Source organism: Monodelphis domestica, chromosome 8 (assembly GCF_027887165.1).
Source record: "Monodelphis domestica isolate mMonDom1 chromosome 8, mMonDom1.pri, whole genome shotgun sequence".
NCBI lineage: Eukaryota > Metazoa > Chordata > Mammalia > Didelphimorphia > Didelphidae > Monodelphis > Monodelphis domestica.
Genome location: NC_077234.1, coordinates 229,399,983 through 229,420,802, shown reverse-complemented (window position 1 = coordinate 229,420,802; position 20,820 = coordinate 229,399,983). Strand labels below are relative to the sequence as shown.

Here is a 20,820-nt window from a genome sequence, read left to right as displayed (position 1 = left end):
AAGAAACCAAGACTCAAAGGGGAAAAACTTTACTTATTCAAGATCATACAGTTGGTGGAAGAAATTGGACTAGAAACTAGGTCTCCTGATTCTCATTTGGGCACAACTTTTGTTCATTTATCAAACAATGAACAAACATTTAATAAGTGCCTAATATGTTCTAGGAACTATGTTAGTCACTAGCAATACAAATGCAGAGATAAAATAGTTCCTAATCTCAAGACTATGACACTCTTATAGTAAAAACAATTATATAGATGGCAAATACAGAGCTAATATGAATAAATAAAAAGTTGTTAAATATATGGTAGTTAGTAAAATAGATGAATATGATTGATCATCATTAAATTGATCACCAAAAAAATGTAGAGACCATTAAAAACGTTTCACCTGGAAACAAATCATTATGTGATTGTCAGTAATTATTTCTCTTTATTTCTAATCTATTTAAAAAATTTTATTCCAAATGAAAAGTATGAAACTGTTAAGTATGTTTTAATTTCCAAATGACATGAGAAAAACAGAAGATGAGATTGCCTTCTTTTATGGATTCAATGAATTAAAGAACCCATCTATATTTAAGAATAACTTGTCTCTAAACAAAGCCTATCATGGTAATATGAGAAAGTTTGTTTTATTTCATTTTTTCTTAAATAAAATGAGAGTTTATATATATATGTATAAATTTTGATATGATGTAATATCATTTTTTCCTAGACTGAAATCCATCTTTCTTTAGTTTTAATCAGTTAAGTGTAGTAAAATAAACATTATACTTTGAGTTATAAAATAGTGTTTAAACTCTAAAGGTTATTAGCTATATCAACTTGGCAAATCATTTCATTTCTACCAATCTTAGTCTCATCTATAAAATGGGGGTCATATTACTTGTCCTATCTCTTTTGTGCTTTATTGTGAAAATACTTTGTAAATTGTAAAACATAATGCACATTTGAGATATTTTTATCATTGTCATGATTTTTATTATTTACTCTCTCCACTAAAGTCATACTATGATTCCTAATTGGGGTTCAGAGGTGACACTAGGTTCCTGAATTTTTTGGCAATGTAATATAGGTTCTAAAAGGTCTTCTCAAGCTGGAAAGGTTTAAAGTATGGGCCTAGAAAGAGACTGTGCATCAGTTGTCTCACGTTCAGGCTAAATAGGATTATAGAACCATAAATTAGCTACCAGAATATGATTTTTTTAGTCTCAGAAATTTAGGAATGTCATAAATTATTATTAAAAAGGCTTATAATCGTTATCAGTGAAAAAGTACCCACTTTGGTGAAATTCTTTCCTTTGAACTACTGATTAATTCATGATAGTTTGTCCAATTCTTTCCACTACTCTGGGTAGTAGGAAAAAATATTTATTACAGAATCTCAGTGGGATCTCAGAGACCCCTGGTCCAATCCATATATCTCTTTTATAATATCAAGTAACCACTGCTTAAAGACCTCTGATGAAGAGGAACTCACTGCTTCCTAAGACAGCCCATACCATTTTTGGACAGCCCTAATTGTTAGGAAGTTTTTGTTGTTGTTGTTGTTGTTGTTGTTGTTGTTTTCCTTTACCTCAAGCCTTAAATCTACCTCTAAACTTTTGTCTGTTGTTCCTAGTTCTGACCTGTTGGACCAAGATAAACAAATTTCTTCTATATATCAGTAATTTCTGGAAAGATTATGTAGGTTGAGGAATTACTTTAGAGCCAGAAAAGGATAAAGGACATGTTTTTTATCTTTTGTTTTGAGAGAAGAGAATGTAGTCTGCAAACTATAGGCCAGGGAACTTGGTCAAATTCTAGAATGCTTGGTTAGTCTAGAATTATGTAGGGATCTAGAACCGCATAAAGACAAAACTACCACTTCACACAGCCCGTTGATCAACCAGGCAGAAGTCATATCCAAAATGAGCAGAGAATTATTTAGCTTGAGTGTGTTGGGTTTCTTGGTCAATGATAAAATTAGGTTTCCTAAAAGGTGTTCATGAGCATTAACAAGATTCTCAAGAATGAGGGCTTAGAGATTAAAGTAAAAGGACCTTCCTAAAGTCCCACTCCATTCACAACTGCTCATTAGAGAAAGGATGCTAATTCACTTAAGGCATCTTGGTGATATGAGCATACCAATACCACAAAACTTGAATGTGTAATAAGGGACTTGATTCCTTTGACTTGCCCCTCTTCTCCTCTAAGTTAGTGCAAAAGTTTGTCAGGTGATAAAACCTTTTTCCACAGAAGATCTTTTAAAAAGCTTCTAAAACTTAGAAAACAACCTTTTGCTCCTCTCCTTCCACCACCAGTTGTTGTTTTTTTTTTGCAGTCTTTCATTTTTAGAAGACATTTAAAGATTTATGAACATATTTTATTAAAATGAGGTCTTAGATTTCAATCTACTTAATAAATCCCATTTTATTTTTAAAAACCAACCAATAAGCAACTGGAGATACAAATAAAAAGCAAAAAATAAACCATTCCCTCAAGGAGCTTACATTTAAATAAGTCAATGAAAACATACATAAAAGTAGTAGAAACAACATAAAGGATGAGTTAATGGAAAGTAACTCTAGAAGGAAAGGCATTAGTAGCTGGAAAGACTCCTATGGAAAGTGATTCTGGAGCTGAGTTTTAAAGGAAGCAAGTTCATTTTCTTCAAGAAAGCTGGAGGGTCTACAAATCTAAGGTTCTAAACATGGAGGATAATTATTGTAAAGGGAAAGAGACAAAAGATGGAGTGGTGTGGATGAGAAACAGCAAAAAGGCTAGTAGCTTATGTGAAAGGGAATAATTTGTTAAAAGACTGGAAAGATATGACGATATCAGATTGTAAAGGACTTTAAATGCCAGAGAGAGAGTTTATATTTGATCCTAAAGGTACCAAAGAATCACTGTAGTTCATTAAGTAGGAGGGTAACATGGTTATTTCAGTGCTCTAGGAAAATCACTTTGACAGCTGTGTGAAAAATAGATTTGAAAGAGGAGACACTTGAGGCAGGAAGTCCAATTAGAAGACTATTGCCATAGACCAGGTGAGAGGTAATGAGGACATGAACTAGGGTGGTGGCTATGTGAGTAGAAAAAAGAAAATGGATGTGACAGCCTATATCAGTGGTGTCACACTTAAATAGAAATGGGAGCCACTAAACTGTACATAAGAATCTTCATGGGTACATATTGACCTAGAAAACCCCATAATCATTAAGAAGTAGTGTGGGCTCCATTGGCATGTTTAAAACTTGTGTTCTAGAACAGTGTTCTTGAAATGTGGTTTGGGAACCCTTGGGGGTCCTTGAAGCATTCTCAGTTTATCTGTAAGGTTAAAACTATTTTCATAACATTTTTTATTTCTGATATGGTGAATAGAAATAAATACAACCCATACAAACAAATACTCTTTGGACATATTTAATAATTTTAAGTATATAAAAGGTATGGAAACTGATTGCATATGATCAAGAGAGAGAACACAAGAATGATTTGTATATGTCCACCTCCAAAGAATGAACTGATAAATGGAAATAAGACATAGTTTCATATATTCATATATGTTTTTGTCAAATGATGCCTTCTTTACTATATCCAGGTCAGGGAGGGAGGGAGGAGGACCCCTGCAAATTTTAATGGAACAAACAAATCAGTTTTTTTAAGTAAGGGAAATAATAATATGGAGTCATCTCAGTGCAAGATGTGTAAGTTTCATATACTAATCCATGGTAAACATGAGCTACATGTGATCCAGATGGGATGGTAATGCAAAATGTTGGAATTTAAAATTAATAGCTAAGGTATAGATTTTAAAGAAGAAAAAAACCTCAGGACAGGCTATATGAAGGGCTGACATACTCAGCTTGTTTAATAGAACAAAAAACAAACATTTAAATCCAGGACAGTATAGAGGAACCTAAATTTATCAAACTGCAAGTTTAGTTAGCTCTAGGGAATCAAGTAAAGTGCTGAGAAAAGGCTAATCAAGGAATTTCTGCCCTAATTTCCATCTTCTTTCAGCTGAGTTATCACCTAGTTTGTTGACTGCTGCCAACTGGGCAATTTTGACTAGAAATAGACCTGAAGTCCAAATCAAGCACCTGAATAGCTAAAGGAGTTAAAAACATGCAAACAAAAAGTGAATGTGGCATTGATGCATAGGAAGATGCTGGGGTATAGTGAATTGAGTCCTAGACCTGGGGAATCAGAGTGTCTTGATTCAAATCCTCCTTTTGAGGCTTATTATTTTCAGTCACATCTGACTCTTGGGGACCCCTTTTGCAATTTTCTTGGCAAAGATACTGGAATGATTTACCATTTCCTTGTCCATCTCAGTTTACAGATGAGGAAACTAAACCAAACAGGGTTAAATGACTTATCCAGGATCATAAAGGTAGCAAGTGTTTGGATCTGGAATTGAGCTCAGGGCTTTGTGATTCCACTGCACCACCTAGTCAACTCTTCATACAGCCCATTATTACCATCATACTGCCTGATCACATGAAGAGTCTTTCTACCACAGGTGGTTGTATACTTTACAGGAATGAACTGGTCACCATTGTGGAAAAATGAGGATTTATGTCCATTGGGAGAGCACTAGATAGTAGTGGAAGAAAAGTACACCAAAGAAGTGAGAACTAAACCAGGAGAGCTGTCTCATTGGGAGCTCTCTTGGGTGGATGGGGGAGCAACTCATTTTATCAATTACTTTGAGCCAAAAATAGATTATTTTTCCATGGATCAGGTTCCACATGGAGTTGTTGCTGATGCTGAGAGCCAGGTTTTTGAGATGGAGATTGGGTGGCCCTAGAGCCTAGAGAGTTGGTGTCCTTTGCTATAAGAACTTGCAAATGTTAGACCATGAAGCTATTACTCGGTTTTCAATATGCTGGGGAGTCATAACTAATTCAGAGAAATATGTCTATCAAAAATGGCATATGAGACTTCCGGTTAAGATGGCGGCTTAGAGAAAGCTAAAGCTCAGATCTCCGGAAAACCCTTCCTGACCAATCTCAAACGATAAGCTCCTAAGGCGCCGAAATTCAAAACGATCAACAGCACAGACCCTGGGAACCCTCCTCCTGGACCTGGACCCGGTTCAAAAGGTACGGCTCCCCTTAAAAGCCAGAACCCGAGATCACTCGGACCTCAGGGGTAGGAGCGCAGAGTCCAAGGCTCCCGGAAGCCGCAGCCGCGCCGGGCTCAGAGAGCAGGGTCTGAGGAACAACAACCCTCAGGGTCTTCTACCCAAGTCCCAGTCCGGGTGAAAGTTACTGCCTGGGGCTTCCGCTGCAAAGAGCCGGTCGGTCAAAGAGCCCGTCGGTCCGGGTGAAAGTTACTGCCTGGGGCCTCCGCTGCAAAGAGCTGGTCAAAACAACAGCAACCCTCAGGGCGGGCAAGACAGCCTCACGGGCTGGATCCTGCTATCCAAGTCTCAGTGAAAGTCTGTGCTCTCGGAGCTTGGGGAAGCGGCAGCCCATCCCCCCGCAGGCCTGCGAAACAGCCTCACGGCCAGCGATTCTGAAGGCAACTTCCGGAAAGCGAGCCGGGGGGAGAGTGTGGCCTCGTGGTCAGACCCTTCCATTCCAGTTCCAGTGAGGCATATTCAGTTTAACCCAGGGAAAGCCCATAGAACTATCTGCCCAGGACTGCCTCTGAACACCAGAAAGAGACAAGAAAAACTAATCCTCCACTTTCAGAGATGACAAACTCCACAGAACCACAGAAGCCCCAAAATACCAAGAAAAATAAGAAGAAAGGGGCGACTTTGGACACATTCTATGGAGCCAAAATACAAAATACAGAGCAGACAGAAGATAATATAAAAGAAAATGCTCCAAAACCTTCCAAAGGAAATGGAAACTCTCCACAAACCTATGAAGAATTTGAATCAGAAATGACCAAAAAGATGGAAGCCTTCTGGGAGGAAAAGTTGGAAATAATGCAAAAGAAATTCACGCATCTACAAAACCAGTTTGACCAAACTGTAAAAGAAAACCAGGCTTTAAAGGCCAGAATCAGGCAGCTGGAAGACAACGATCGTGTAAAAGAGCAAGAATCAATAAAGCAAAGCCAAAATACCAAGAAATTAGAAGAGAACATAAAATATCTCACCGACAAGGTGATAGATCTGGAAAATAGGGGGAGAAGGGATAATTTAAGAATAATTGGACTCCCAGATAAGCCAGAAATAAACACCAAACTGGACATGGTGATACAAGATATAATCAAAGAAAATTGCCCAGAGATTCTAGAACAAGGGGGCAATACAGCCACTGACAGAGCTCACAGAACACCTTCTACACTAAACCCCCAAAAGACAACTCCCAGGAATGTAATTGCCAAATTCCAAAGCTATCAAACAAAAGAAAAAATCCTACAGGAAGCCAGAAAAAGACAATTTAGATATAAAGGAATGCCAATCAGGGTCACCCAAGACCTTGCAAGTTCTACTCTGAATGATCGTAAGGCATGGAACATGATCTTCAGAAAGGCAAGAGAGCTGGGTCTCCAACCAAGAATCAGCTACCCAGCAAAACTGACTATATACTTCCAAGGGAAAGTATGGGCATTCAACAAAATAGAAGACTTCCAACTTTTTGCAAAGAAAAGACCAGAGCTCTGTGGAAAGTTTGATACCGAAAATCAAAGAGCAAGGAATACCTGAAAAGGTAAATATTAAGGAAAGGGGAAAATGTTATCTTCTTCTTTTACTCAAACTCTCTTCTATAAGGACTACATTTATATCAACCTATGTATACTAACATGTGGGGAAAATGTAATGTATAAATAGGGGGTAAAGAAAGACCAAATAGAATAATCATTCTCACACAAAGATTCACATGGGAAGGGGAGGGGAAGAAAACTCCTATAAGAAGGAGAGGAAGAGGGGGGGGGGGTTACTTAAACCTCAATCTCAGGGAAATCAGCTCTGAGAGGGAAAAACCTCCAGATCCATTGGGATCTTGAATTCTATCTTACCCAACAAGGGTAAGGAGAAGGGAAAACCAAGGGGGGGAGGGGGAGAGGGAGAACAAAAAGGGAGGGTAAGAGAGGGGGGAGGGGGAGGGAACAAAAAGGGAGGGACTAAAAAGGGAAACATCAAGGGAGGGGACAAGGGGGACTGTTTCAAAGTAAATCACTGGACTAAAAGGTAGAGCCGAAGAAGAAAAGGTTAGAATTAGGGAAGGCAATCAAAATGCCAGGGAGTCCACAAATGACAATCATAACTTTGAACGTGAATGGGATGAACTCACCCATAAAACGTAGACGAATAGCAGAATGGATTAGAATCCAAAACCCTACCATATGTTGTCTTCAAGAAACACACATGAGGCGGGTTGACACCCACAAGGTCAGAATTAAAGGATGGAGTAAGACCTTCTGGGCCTCAACTGATAGAAAGAAGGCAGGAGTGGTAATCATGATATCTGATAAAGCCAATGCAAAAATAGACCTGATCAAAAGGGATAGGGAAGGTAATTATATTTTGTTAAAAGGGACTATAGACAATGAGGAAATATCATTAATCAATATGTATGCACCAAATAATATAGCACCCAAATTTCTAATGGAGAAACTAGGAGAATTGAAGGAAGAAATAGACAATAAAACCATACTAGTGGGAGACTTAAACCAACCATTATCAAATTTAGATAAATCAAATCAAAAAATAAATAAGAAAGAGGTAAAAGAAGTGAATGAAATCTTAGAAAAATTAGAATTAATAGACATATGGAGAAAAATAAATAGGGATAAAAAGGAATACACATTCTTCTCAGCACCACATGGCACATTCACAAAAATTGACCATACATTAGGTCACAGAAACATAGCACACAAATGCAGAAAAGCAGAAATAATGAATGCAGCCTTCTCAGATCACAAGGCAATAAAAATAATGATTAGTAATGGTACATGGAAAACCAAATCTAAAACCAATTGGAAATTAAACAATATGATACTCCAAAACCGTTTAGTTAAAGAAGAAATCATAGAAACAATTAATAATTTCATCGAGGAAAATGACAATGGCGAAACATCCTTCCAAACCTTTTGGGATGCAGCCAAAGCGGTAATCAGAGGTAAATTCATATCCCTGAATGCTTATATTAACAAACAAGGGAGAGCAGAGATCAATCAATTGGAAATGCAAATGAAAAAACTGGAAAGCGATCAAATTAAAAACCCCCAGCAGAAAACCAAATTAGAAATCCTAAAAATTAAGGGAGAAATTAATAAAATCGAAAGTGATAGAACTATTGATTTAATAAATGAGACAAGAAGCTGGTACTTTGAAAAAACAAACAAAATAGACAAGGTACTGGTCAATATAGTTAAAAAAAGGAAGGAAGAAAAGCAAATTCACAGCATTAAAGATGAAAAGGGGGACAGCACCTCCAATGAGGAGGAAATTAAGGCAATCATTAGAAATTACTTTGCCCAATTATATGGCAATAAATACACCAATTTAGGAGAAATGGATGAATATATACAAAAATACAAACTGCCTAGACTAACAGAAGAGGAAATAGAATTCCTAAATAATCCCATATCAGAAATTGAAATCCAACAAGCCATCAAAGAACTTCCTAAGAAAAAGTCCCCAGGGCCTGATGGATTCACCTGTGAATTCTATCAAACATTCAGAGAACAGTTAATCCCAATACTATACAAACTATTTGACATAATAAGCAAAGAGGGAGTTCTACCAAACTCCTTTTACGACACAAACATGGTACTGATTCCAAAACCAGGCAGGTCAAAAACAGAGAAAGAAAACTATAGGCCAATCTCCCTAATGAATATAGATGCAAAAATCTTAAATAGGATACTAGCAAAAAGACTCCAGCAAGTGATCAGAAGGATCATTCACCATGATCAAGTAGGATTCATACCAGGGATGCAGGGCTGGTTCAACATTAGGAAAACCATCCACATAATTGACCACATCAACAAGCAAACTAGCAAGAATCACATGATTATTTCAATAGATGCAGAAAAAGCCTTTGATAAAATACAACACCCATTCCTATTAAAAACACTAGAAAGCATAGGAATAGAAGGGTCATTCCTAAAAATAATAAACAGTATATATCTAAAACCAACAGCTAATATCATCTGCAATGGGGATAAACTAGATGCATTCCCAATAAGATCAGGAGTGAAACAAGGATGCCCATTATCACCTCTACTATTTGACATTGTACTAGAAACACTAGCAGTAGCAATTAGAGAAGATAAAGGAATTGAAGGCATCAAAATAGGCAAGGAGGAGACCAAGTTATCACTCTTTGCGGATGACATGATGGTCTACTTAAAGAATCCTAGAGATTCAACCAAAAAACTAATTGAAATAATCAACAACTTTAGCAAAGTTGCAGGATACAAAATAAACCCACATAAATCATCAGCTTTTCTATATATCTCCAACACAGCTCAGCAGCAAGAACTAGAAAGAGAAATCCCATTCAAAATCACCTTAGACAAAATAAAATACCTAGGAATCTACCTCCCAAGACAAACACAGGAACTATATGAACACAACTACAAAACACTCGCCACACAACTAAAACTAGACTTGAACAAATGGAAAAACATTAACTGCTCATGGATAGGACGAGCCAATATAATAAAAATGACCATCCTACCCAAACTTATTTATCTATTTAGTGCCATACCCATTGAACTACCAAAATACTTCTTCACTGATTTAGAAAAAACCATAACAAAGTTCATTTGGAAGAACAAAAGATCAAGGATATCCAGGGAAATAATGAAAAAAAACACATATGATGGGGGCCTTGCAGTCCCTGACCTAAAACTATATTACAAAGCAGCAGTCATCAAAACAATTTGGTACTGGCTAAGAAATAGAAAGGAAGATCAGTGGAATAGACTGGGGGAAAGCGACCTCAGCAAGACAGTATACGATAAACCCAAAGATCCCAGCTTTTGGGACAAAAATCCACTATTTCATAAAAACTGCTGGGAAAATTGGAAGACAGTGTGGGAGAGACTAGGAATAGATCAACACCTCACACCCTACACCAAGATAAATTCAAAATGGGTGAGTGACTTAAACATAAAGAAGGAAACCATAAGTAAATTGGGTAAACACAGAATAGTATACATGTCAGACCTTTGGGAGGGGAAAGGCTTTAAAACCAAGCAAGATATAGAAAGAATCACAAAATGTAAAATAAATAATTTTGACTACATCAAACTAAAAAGCTTTTGTACAAACAAAACCAATATAACTAAAATCAGAAGGGAAACAACAAATTGGGAAAAAATCTTCATAGAAACCTCTGACAAAGGTTTAATTACTCATATTTATAAAGAGCTAAATCAATTGTACACAAAATCAAGCCATTCTCCAATTGATAAATGGGCAAGGGAAATGGATAGGCAGTTCTCAGATAAAGAAATCAAAACTATTAACAAGCACATGAAGAAGTGTTCTACATCTCTTATAATCAGAGAGATGCAAATCAAAACAACTCTGAGGTATCACCTCACACCTAGCAGATTGGCTAACATAACAGCAAAGGAAAGTAATGAATGCTGGAGGGGATGTGGCAAAGTAGGGACATTAATTCATTGCTGGTGGAGCTGTGAACTGATCCAACCATTCTGGAGGGCAATTTGGAACTATGCCCAAAGGGCGACAAAAGAATATCTACCCTTTGACCCAGCCATAGCACTGCTGGGTCTGTACCCCAAAGAGATAATGGACACAAAGACTTGTACAAAAATATTCATAGCTGCGCTCTTTGTGGTGGCCCAAAACTGGAAAATGAGGGGATGCCCATCAATTGGGGAATGGCTGAACAAACTGTGGTATATGTTGGTGATGGAGTACTATTGTGCTAAAAGGAATAATAAAGTGGAGAAGTTCCATGGAGACTGGAACAACCTCCAGGAAGTGATGCAGAGCGAGAGGAGCAGAACCAGGAGAACATTGTACACAGAGACAAACACACTGTGGTATCATCGAACGTAATGGACTTCTCCATTAGTGGTGGTGTAATGTCCCTGAACAACTTGCAGGGATCCAGGAGAAAAAAAAAAACACCATTCATAAGCAAAGGATAAACTATGGGAGTGGAAACACCGAGAAAAAGCAACTGCCTGAATACAAAGATTGAGGGGACATGACAGAGGATAGACTCTAAATGAACACTCTAATGCAAATACTATCAACAAAGCAATGGGTTCAAATCAAGAAAACATCTAATGCCCAGTGGACTTACGCGTCGGCTATGGGGGGTTGGGGGGGGAGGAAAAGAAAATGATCTATGTCTTTAACGAATAATGCTTGGAAATGACCAAATAAAATATATTTTTAAAAAAAAAAAAAAATGGCATATGAGATAGTGATTTTTCTTGCTGGATGAATGTCAGCAACCAGAGAAAATTTACAGTTTTAAAATAATTATTCCGAACAGGGATTACTTTACTATTAACTGCTGCTGTTGTTGTTACAGAAATCAGTTTAAAAACAAAAACAAAAACAAAAACTGGGGCTCTTTAAAAAGAATTCCACTCCTGTCATACCCAGGTTTTTTGCTTTCTGAAATCAAAACATCAGTTTCAATTAGCTTAGTATTAGCTACAGGTTGGAGAAAACTAAAACTCTATACTAATTGTTAAATAGATTAGTATGTGACTGGGGGATTATCCTTGCTTAATTCTTCCTCACTGTAGGGCCAAGAGCTCTTAACCTGGGGGTCTAAAATAGTTTCATAATAGTATTTCAATATATTTGTTTTCCTTTGCAATCTGTTATATTTTATTTTGTACATTTAAAAACATTCATTCTCAGAAGAGGTCCCAAAGGATCTAAGGCAGAAAAAAGAGGGGATTCTTCTCACTGCTAAAGGCTCAAGTGTAGAACAAGTCCACAGGATTCATTATGAGTATACTAGAAATAAAGTTCAAAACATTTATTGGGCAGATGGAGTTGAGGTAAAACAGCATTTTACTTTAGAATGCCTAACAAGGCCAAATATATGTAGATACAGATACCTCCCTAGATTAATTCATTTGGGAGTGAAACAAATTTCTTAGTTCTAGTTTTGCTGCATTTCAACAGACGTTTTTTGCATTTTCCTTTGGATTTCATTCAGGTAGATTACTTTCTTCCCTCTTCTAGTGCTTTTTTTATTTTAAAGTATTCTGGGTAACAACCTGGTTTCCACCTTCTGGCTATGGAAGAGAAGTTGATTCAAAACAAGGTCTTCTTTTAAAAATAATGTCCTGAGTGATGAAATCTTGACCCTAAAAAATAATTTCACACCCTCTAGAATACTTGTCTTTTTTTATAAGTGACCATTTAAAAATCAAAGATTTCGTTCTGCAAATCCATTTAAACTTTGAGCAGATCCTGAGTAGTTAGATAAGAGTGGAAATCATCTCTTATAGCACAAATTGACTTCCTTCTTTGTAGCCTTAGACACAGTTTCCAGCTGCTTTCAGTCTTTTAAATCCTTGAAAGCTTTCCTAATCCTCATGTAGGCAGCCTTTATGTGTTATACTTCCCTCCCCTTCCTTCTGATTGGTGAAGCTATTTCATGGCCTAATTCAGCCAACTACTACATATCCGAGCCATGATTTGAAATAAGAGCCAGGCGGTCGGTTGCCTCCCTATGCCTGACTTTTAATAGGCTAGGAGAAAAGGTTGAGAAACTTGACATTGTCTTACGGAGAGTTCCGGTAGCAAAAAAGATTTAAAGAAAGAAAGGAGAAAACTTGCTTGTTGTTCGCTTCAGAAACCTTTGATGGATTTTGCTGCTATTTTACGACTCTGATTTTCACTGAGTTTCAATGCTGACTGTTCCGTGCTGGATGGATGATGGGATTCCAAACATGAGGCAGGTAAGGTACACGTTGGGGAATGAATGCTCTGAGCGCCGAAAGGGGAAAGAGTTTCTTTAGAGCACCGGGGCAGTTTCCTTCGGGAAGCTCGGTAGAAGTGTCACCTTTATTTCTGGAATTTCGCGTTCTCCCGTGGGAAAAGGAGTGGTTTTGCTTTTTAAAAACCGGAGGGTAAGGACTCGAGAAGATTCTTTCTGACCCGCCTTTTCCCAGGGCTCCAGCTTTGCCTTGATGGTTGCTTAGTACACTTAGTGAAGACATAGAAGCTAGCTGTAAAACATGTAAATCAATTCCAGTTTGCTGCAGTACGTGTGCATTGTGTGGGGGATGTCTCAGGTTTCTTGACTGCATCTGATGTTTCACGTTTAGAATAAAGCTGACCATTATGGAAATCATAAGTGAATACTTGTTAACCTTGTTTTTAGTGCAGTTTATAAATTATGTTTAGCCTTCTGACTTATGGAGCATTACTGAAAAATACACGGAAATCTTAAAAGAAATTAAAAAAAAAAAACCTTGGAGTTCTGATCTCCTCAAGGAGCAGCCTCTTCCCATTGCTGTGGGGCACTGACAAAATACTTTATCAACTCGGTGGTACAGCTTTGCTATTTAAAGCAGTCTGTGAAGTACAAAGCCCCCAAGGTTTGTAATTTAAATTTTCAAGTTATGGAAAAGTTTTAAAAATCAGTTTTGAGATCTTGATAGAAATGCTTTGTTTAAGGAAGAGCAAAGACATCAGGAGCTCTTTGCACGAGACATAGAATTTTGAACATTTTGTTTTGGCAGCTTGAGTAGAGTTGGGTGGGAAAAGTTTGCACCTGCAGTGAAACCAGAACTCTTCACCTTTTCTTTTACCTTGATTGAAGATATTTTGGTTTGGTTTGCTGAAACAAGTTGCTTAAGTGCAAGGCATTTTTTTGTTTATTTTGCTGGATGATAGTTGCTTAAACTTCCTTCATTTTTAAAAAAACCTTAAGGAGTTAGTCAAGGAAGGCAGATCTCTGAATTATTATATTGGTAGTTATTGTTAGGCCATTTGCTTTTTACCACATCAAAAAGTGTACTACAGAATAAATAGGTTCTGGACAAGTTTGGGCTGTGTAGAGGAAAACACATTTGAGTCTAGAAAGTGACATGTGTTCTGAGTGGGTGGTTTTGCGATATTTCTGGGTGGAGATTCATTGTCTTGAAATTAAAATAACTTTATTTTTATGTAGTACAGTCAGAAGGTAATATGGAAAGAAAGCCCAACATAAAGGGATGTTGAGGAAAAAAAGTTAAAAAAAAGTTCTTAGCAAAAAAAACCCAAAAAGTTATTTGATGCCTTGTGGCTGCCACCTGTCCCCTTCTTGTGGTATGATCTTGTCACTCTTCACAATACTATCCCTTGTCTAGTTTTCCTGGGAGACTAGTGAGCTCTGTGTTTGAATCCAAGTGACAAGCCACCCATCCAAAGGTTGGGGAAGTTTTTCGAGTAGGTATGCTCAGCAGGTCCCTTTACTTCTCTACCCAATTGGAAGAGGCTATGAAGTCAGGTCTTCCTGATTTTTTCAGAGTTAAGTCATAAGGTAGGTTTGGTAGGTGGAAAAAAGGAGTAAAATGGGCAGGGTCGGGATGAGAATTGGCAGGAAACACTTGACTCCTGAGCCTTGGAAATCTTCTGTACACAACATTCAGAGGATAGGCTGGAGCAGAATCCAGGTACTTGGAAACTGAGGTGATAGAGCTATTGGCATGGATTAATCCTATGTTTGTTTGTTTTTTCATTTTAATTTCTCCAAAGGAAAATGATCATGAGGACAAGGCATGTCCTATTGTGTCCACCAGTCAATTTGTCATCGTAGGCCCTCAGCGATAGCTGGATTTGCAGGGTTAACTATCAAACAGGTCTGTGTGTCATCAGCTCAGCAATGAAATTCAATATCATGCTGATGAATGATCTGTCCCAGAGGCTGAACAAATGCTGAACAATAGTGTGTGGGCTCAGAATAGACTGCTGCAATAGCCTATCCTCAATAGCAAAGTAGAAATTGCCAGCAGAAATAGAAAGCTGCCTGTCAAAATGATAAGATTCAAATGGTGTTGGGCTCTGCCAGGATGGCAGACTTGAAATGAGTAGGAGGCACCATTCCTTAAAGTTTCTATAGGCTATGCTGGGATTTGCCCAAAGAAAAAAGTGTTAAACCTGAGGTTCTTTATCAAGAAGTGATTTCCAACGAAGGTCAGACATATTTCTATTCTGATTAGAAATAGAAAACTTGATTAAAACTTCTCTGAGAATAAAATGCCCAATTCCCAGGCAAATACTTGAGTTACAACCACCTGTTCAGAAACCTTGGCCAAAAACAACAGGTTTGGCATTTGGCAGCCTTGTAACTCCAGGGATGTTCCCCAAACAGTGAAATATCCTTTGTCCCCAAAGATGGGAACAAATGTGCCCTTCTCTAGCCAAAAATGTTTTCAGATAGAACTGGTCAGAGTTGGTGGGCTTAAGTTTGGAAGAGAAAATTCTTTTTTAAAGACTTGAGACTTTCAACTTCATCTCAGCAAATAGACTGTATTGAATTACCTTAAAAAATCTGAAGAGACAAAAAGGGGTGGGATTCAAAATTTGAACACCACCTAAATTCTCCCAGGGTAGGAGATCCTGCTATTATTAAGGAAGCTGTGGCTCAGTGTGATTAGCCTGTTTTGCATTCTTTGGGTTGGTATTAACATGCCCAAGGGCATCTGGTTTAATAATGAAAGTCTTTGTATTAATCTTTCCTCTGAGGATTAGAAAGTGCTTTACAAACATGATCTATTTATTCACTAGCACATCCATAAGAGAGGTAGGTGGCAAATATGATCCCACTGGACAAATGGTGAGACTGGAACAGTGAGGTTAAGTACAAAGATATACAGGGAGTTTGTGGCAAAACCAGGAATGTCCAGGGCTGCTGGGAGCCACCAGGGCTAAGCTGCCTTCCCAAGCCAAGCCTCCCAAAAGCTGTTGTAGGGATTAAAGGAGATCTAGTCCTATCTGAAATAAGTGCCTATAAGCAAATCTCATGGTTTAAAGAAGTGCAATTGGAGATGGAATTATTTGATAGGACTTGAGTTGAAGGTAAAGTCTTAAAACTCAATGGGCTATTTCTGTGCTCATTTGTTAGAGATATGAGATCATACAACTTTTATGCCATTTTTATACAAAGAAAACTAAGTAACTGGAATTTTAGATATGCATTTGAAAAACAGACTCTTTACATGCAGATGTTAAAGTTCCTGCACATGGTTTGTATATTCCAACTTCTTTAGCATACTTTTAACTTCTTAATTTCTTCCTTACCCTCACTCTTTCTGGATACATTACAGCCACAAGTCTCCCTTCCCCCCCCCCCATAAGCTGAGAGATCCTTATTTTGTCATGTTTTCCTTCTTTAAACTATTATTTTGTCATTTTCCCCTTCTTTAAACTATTTTTTGAGATGGCCTTTGTGGATTTTATCTTACTTTGTGCACTTTGTTATGTTTTTTAGACTATGGAGCCCATAAGCTGCAAATAAAGTTAATAAGTAGCTGGGTATTTCTAAGTAGACAGTCTAACAAGTTTGGGAAATATGTGTATATGTGTGTTGTCTGCTTGCTTTGATCACTTGTGTGGTAAATAGACATGCAGGGTAACTATGGCAACCTGTGCTGTAGGTTTGTGAGAACAGAGGGGACTCAGTTAATGGACAAAGGGTAGTTTGTTAGAATAGTTGGTTATGATTAGAGAAAGGTGGCACCAATCAGGGCACTTTAGATGCACATGTCTTAAAGAACACAATCCAAGTGATTTTACATTGTCTGTAGCTGTCAAAGAACAGGTAGCTAAAATGGTTCCATTTTATTTCATTTTTAAAATACAGTAGTATTTTTTTTCAAAATGAATTGAGAAATTTAAATTTTATTTAACATTTTTGAAGCTAAATTTGATTGACTTTTTAAAGAAAAAAATAAATGGGATTTTAAAAAAATCCTTTATCTTTAAGTTTCTGGAATTTGAAAAGACTGAAAACCAAACCCCAGACCTTGATGACTGGCAGACGTGTATTTCATGTATCTACCTATAGAGGTCAGGCTTGAAGTTTCTATGCTCAAATGCTGGACTCCGGACTTCTCTTGAATGCTTAAAAGACAGACTTAGGTTGATTTGGTTTGTTTAGAACAATTAATTATCACATCTTTAACCTTGAAGTAAAGCTATTATGCAATTAAGTTCCTTCTGGGAACAGGATATCAAGTTTGATCTAGATTAGGAAGAGGGAAGTGAGGCATTCTAATCTATGACTTTGCGAAGTTTATCCTTTCTGTCTGTCTCCTTGCCAAGAGTCTTTATTTCATGTAGAGCTTTTCTCGGGGGATTAGATCTAGAACTCCTTTTCCTTGGCTGTTATTTTGTGAACTGGTCATTTTGGAGATCTCTCAGAAGGGGAGCACAGTGTTTGAAACACATGGAGACCTGCAAATCCCCTTTTCAGCCTTCCCTTGCTGCTAACCATCTTCCTCCAAAGAAACTGTGTTGCCCTGATATAATTTTAAGAAAGCCTGCTCAAGGTCAGAGGGGGTTAAGGCACCTACCAAAGGTTGAGAGTTAGGGTTAGGATGAAAGGTCAAGGGAACTTCGGGATGTCAAGGATACTAAATTTAGTGATCACTTAGAAGAGTCTGTTCTAATTCAGTCAATGCAAGAAAAGGATAAGAAAAATAAATAGAGGAGAGGTAGTATGATGTAAACCTCTGTAAAAAAAAGAAAACACCACAAAAGCAGGCACTAGGGTAATCTTTGTGCTTGTAGCCCAAGTCTTACACCCACTATAGCAAAGTCACTTAATAACGATTTGTCAAATGGAATTAAATTGGTGGTATATAAGGAAATGAACTTTTGGAAGTGTACTCAACTTCAAAAGTTTTAAAAGTATTATGCAAATTGCAGAGTAATGTTTTAGTTAAAATAGAATTTGCCAAACTTCAAAGCTTTTACTATAATCATTTACATAAAATAATAACTGCATATTAATATTGATGAGAATTTCACATATACTGAACTCACAATAATCTCAAGAAAAGGTTTGGGAAGCTTTAGATTTTTTCCCCCTTTGACCAAAAGTCAGAGGTATTCATTTGTCAAGAAGTGTTGTCTTAGAATTTAGTACATTGACATTATCAAATATCCCAAAGTGTGGATGGATCACTGTTCAATCAGAAAGACATATAGCCAATGTCCTCAGAGTTCTCAAATCTAGAGTTACCTGCTATTTATGCAGTTCACATAGTCATGGAATCTTAGCTTGAAGGGACCTCAGCAACCATCTTTTCTAATTTACAGCTGAAAAAGATTTCCTTTCCTTACATGATCAACAAGTAGTTACTTTGCTTTACTGAAAAGTCACCATAGAAGAACTACCTTCCATGGCAGCTCATTCTCCTTTTTGAGTAGCTTTAACTGCTAGGAAATCTTTTTTGCTATCAAGCCTAAATTTGACCCTTCACAGTCATTGAGGATCAAGTAGAACAGGTCTTTTTCCTTTCATGTAACAGTCCTTCAAAGCCTTAATGATAGCTATCATCTAGCCATAATTCTTCTTTTCCCCAGGCTAAGTATGCTAAATTCCTCATATGGCATGAACCTGAACCCTTCACCATCCTGGTTGCCATCTTTGAGATACTCTCCAGCTTAAACACCTTTAATGTGTGATACTTAGAATGAAACAAAAAACTACTGATTGATTCTGAACTGAACAGAGATTTCTGTATACTTTTCCTCTCTGAATGAAGCATAAGGTGGAATATTTTAGATTTCTTGGCTTCTCTGTTTCATTGTTAACTCTTTACTGAGCTTGTTGTCTACTGAAACCTCATGGTCTTTTGAAAATATTTTCATGAACTTGACATATATTAATAACATAAAAACTTTATATATGAAACTGTGCTTTATTGTTTGCAAAGTGCCACACATGTTATCTCATTTGATAACAAATATAAACATTCTCATATAAAAGACCAAAACATTAAGTTAGTATGTGAAATTGAATATACTATATACATCTATGTTTTAAAAGTATATTGAATTTTAAATGGTACTACAAAACTGAGCAACTTGTCTTGTCTCTGTCTTCTTCTGAACTTTTTTCTGCTCTCTTCTGTGTATTTAAAAAAAATGTTTCAATGATACTCTTTACTTTTTTACTTTCTTGGCATTAATGTCATTCTTCTCCCTCCCCATCACCAATAAAATACAATAAAGGCCTAAGCAAGCAAAAACATCCACTTGTTGGCTGCACCTGAAAACGTATGTCTTTTTCTGTTGGTGCATCACCTCTCTCAAAAGCTGGGGAATCATGATTCATCATCAGTTTTCTGAAATGGTGATTTGTCGTCACATTGTTCAGAGTTTTAAAAGTTGTTTTCCTTTGCAAATTATTCTATTTTTTCCACTTCATTCTCTTTCAGTCATAGAAATTGTCCCACATTTCTCTGAATCCATAGCTTTTATTATTGCAAATGACACAATACTATTCTGTTACTTTCAGAAACTATAATCTGTTCATTCTTTTCCTAATTTATTGACACTCATCTTGTTTCCAGCTTTTTCATGTGGTAAATATTTTTTGTATACATTTCTCCTTTCCTACTTCCTGTGACCTCCCTAGGATATATGCATTGTAGTGGTTTTACTGGGTCAATCAGTACTCATAGTTGTTTAGTGACCTTTTAGGATGTTACAAATTGCTTTCCAAAATGTTAGAGTAATTTACAGTAATAATAAAGATGATGATGATGATGAACATGACTTATCTAGTGCTTTAAAGTTTTGCAATAGTATTTCACTATTCTCACAGCATCCAGGCAGGTAGATACTATTATTATACCCATTCTATAGATGAGGAAAATGGGGCAGAGAGGTCAATTAATTTTCACAGGGTGACACTGCCAGTAAGTGTCTGAGGTTGTATTCACCTTCACGTCTTCTGGATTCCAAGTCCTGTGCTCTATCCACTGAACCACCTGGCTGCTACCACAAATGCTCATACTATCACCTTTTATACTTTTTTGGAATTTTAATCTTTCTTCAAGATTCCTGAAACATGGTGAAGTTTGGGAATTGGGATGAAACCCATGAGTGGACCATAGGTCTGGAAGGGTATAACTTAGTCACAGCCATTATTTCTGCTTTAGTTAGTGTTCTATCCTTTCCCAGTTCCTCCACCAGTTGTCTTTTTTTTTCCATTTTAGTCATCTTTGCCAATTTGATAGGTATGAGAGAGAACTTCAGAGTTGTATTAATTTCTAGTTATCTTAATATTAGTGATTTAAAATATGCTTTACTTCTTTTGAGATGTGCCTATTCATTTTCTTTGATCACTTTAGTATTTGGGAATGACGCTTTTCTGGTAATGGGTCTCATGCCACCAAATCACAATGATAACCTTGAGGCAAAAATTGCCTCCTTGCATTAGGATCCCAGGATTATCTTACTTGTTATTTAGTACTTTGTACAATTCAGTACTTTGTACAATTATTTATAGAAACATGAACCCATTTTCATGACTTCTTAAATTAATTGTGTCCTATGAATTTCAGGTATACACACTTTTCTCCTTTTAGTGTATCTACTCTCCATGATATCTAAAGCTCTGAATAACCAGAGACTTCAAAAGGAAGCATAAGACAATAAAAAGATATTTAAAAAAAAAATCTTAGGAGGAAAGATTTCAAAGAAGGACAGGACTTTGCTTAGGGTTTATTGGATGATGATAACTGACAACAGAGAGAAATTAGAGCCTTTTTGAATTTTTTTCTTTCAATTTTCTCTGCAAAAGAATGACTTTTACACAGGAAATTACAGAACAGAAACAACATGAAACGGATACCCAAGTTAAGTAAAGAGTTAGTAAAAGGCTATCTTGATGAATTAAAGACGCCTAACCCT

The 20,820-nt window shown here is 36.9% G+C and overlaps 1 protein-coding gene across 5 annotated transcripts in view; it reads left to right on the top strand.

Moving 5' to 3' along the window:
* MID1 (midline 1) overlaps nt 1-20,820 on the top strand; it is a 453,084-nt gene that overhangs the window by 246,071 nt on the left and 186,193 nt on the right. The window contains exon 1 of one of the 5 annotated variants that reach the window (XM_056808080.1): nt 12,163-12,866. The exons of 3 other annotated variants lie outside the window; for them this stretch is intronic. The gene's annotated coding sequence lies outside the window, so the exon portion shown is untranslated. Of the gene's footprint in view, nt 1-12,162; nt 12,867-20,820 lie in introns of those variants that run through there. One more of the 5 variants, XM_007500936.3, reaches the window with a different exon arrangement.